This window comes from Acanthisitta chloris, unplaced genomic scaffold, assembly GCF_000695815.1.
Source record: "Acanthisitta chloris isolate BGI_N310 unplaced genomic scaffold, ASM69581v1 scaffold40441, whole genome shotgun sequence".
Taxonomy (NCBI): domain Eukaryota; kingdom Metazoa; phylum Chordata; class Aves; order Passeriformes; family Acanthisittidae; genus Acanthisitta; species Acanthisitta chloris.
Window position 1 is genome coordinate 5,136 of NW_008656184.1, and position 2,308 is coordinate 7,443.

Sequence of the window (2,308 nt, forward strand, 5' to 3'; positions counted from 1 at the left end):
TCCAAGCAAAGGACTCACAAATGAATCCCACAGTTTCCCACGTGCCTGATGAGTTGTGCTGCCCCAGTAGTTTCTGTGGTTTAACTGCGTGTGGGAATGGCAGCAGTGAGGCAGTTCCTTAGCATGTGCACCCCTAACATTTGTGTGTGCTCTCACCTGCAGGGTTTAATTCTTAAAAGAATAAGCTCTTATAGCATCTTACCTCTGCATTTAATGTATCATTGTGACTGTGTAGGCTTATGTTTGTTATACTGGGCCATACTGGAACATTCTTCTTAGACTGCAGTGTGTGTACTCACACAGATACATAGAGATATCATAGAACCATGTCATGGAATGGTTTGGGGTGAAATGGACCAACTCCCTGCCATGGGCGGAGGCACCTTCCACTAGATCAGGTTGCTCAGAGCCCCATCCAACCAGGCCTGGAACAGTCCCAGGGATGGGGAGTTATATCTATCTATCTAGTTATAGATACAGATCTACATACACACATGCATGAAGCAATGAAGAAAGAAGTACATCCCGATGGCATTCCAGATCTCCTCAGAACTCTTCAGTATCACCATTTGCATCTTTCCAATATCTGGAGAGGAATTTAAGGTGACTGCATACCTAAATTATGCACTTTTATAGGATTAATCTCTTGTATTGTTTTGTAATTAAATCCATATATCTCTCTAATGAACCTGGGCATATATCCCAATGATGAGTGCAAACAGCAGGACAGTAAAAATGTGGACATGGATTATATTAAGGATGGAAAAATTGCAAGCCTTTTCTAATTTTTCATTCAGCTTATTGTTTTGTTGTAGCATTTCAGCAACATTGATTTATATTGATCTGGAACTTTTAGGTAAAAAATTACTCATAGTTAAAAACTACTTGCATTTTTTTTTCCTCAGCTGATAAATTCTGGGTTTAATTGCATCAGAATTAATGTATAGTGTCAACTGATTGCCTCAGATAAGAGAGGAAAAAAGGTCTAAAATGCCCTGTACTATTGGCAAAAGACAAACAGCCTCCTGGGCTGCATTAGGCAGAGCACTGTCAGCAGGTCAAGGGAGGTGATCCATCCCTCCTGCTCAGCAGTGGTGAGGCACATCTGCAGTACTAGGGGGCTCCCTGTACAAGAGAGACTTACTGGACTGAGTTCTGTAAAGGGTTGGGGAGAGTTTTAGGGGATGGGATCATCTGTCATGTGAGGAGAGGCTGAGAGCACTGAGATGGTTCAGCCTGGAGAAGAGAAGGCTCAGGGGGATTTTATTCATGTGGTCACAAACTGAACTGCAGAAAATTCCATTTGAACATTAAAAAACTCAAAACCAAACCCCACTTTTTGTTTTTAATTGCAAGGGTGGTCAGATAGTGGCAGAGACTCCCCAGAGACCTTGTGGACTCCACCCTTGGAAGTATTTGAAGTCCAACTGGACATAACCCTTGGGTAGCCTGCTGGTGTTGACCATGCTTGGAGCAGGGACACTGAAGGTGCCTTCCAGCCCCAACTCTGCTGTGTTTCATACTATTGAATGAAATTAGCCTCTCCTCCACCACCCTGAGTGAACAGAGTTGTTGAAACTCTTATTCCTATCCCTATGAAAATTGTCATTTAGAGTTTTAAACCTGAACTTTATCAACAACAACATACTGATCAAGAGCATCCAAATCACAGTTTTTCTCTCAATATAACTTTCTACACAGCTTTTAATTAGTCGTGGACTGACATAGGGATGAATTTTATTTTAAAATGCTTTTCTGGCCGTGGCCTGAGTTTCTGTAGACTTATTGATTCTGAAAACATCACCTTTAGCATTTTCTGGTGATAAGTGGATAAAAACTACCTCGGGGATAGTGTTTGACACAGAATACCAATGCGTTGTACAAAAATGGTCTCCCAGTGCCTGAAGTTTTAAGATTCAATTACCTCTTAGAGATGGTTTAAACTTTATTTTATGTATGTGAAATCCTAACATAAACAACTCCTTGGGAGAAGCATTATTCTCTCACAATGGGATTTGCATGTTTTAGGTTTCTCTACAATACCACTGTTTTTCAACCAGTCTGCTCTTGCTCCTGGGCTGATACATACTTGATCCTCATTTACAAACACTTTCTAACAAGGCAAATATCACTTTTATAAATTCTATTACAATTTATAACTCCCACTAAGTTCAGCAATCTTCTGGCTGAATAGTAGAATTAAATGTATATATATCTATCTCATGTGCCATCTTTCCTGGCAACTGAAAAGGTTCCTACACACAGCTTGCTGTCCTAGTTATGCCTAGAAAGCTTGGAACTCAGCAGC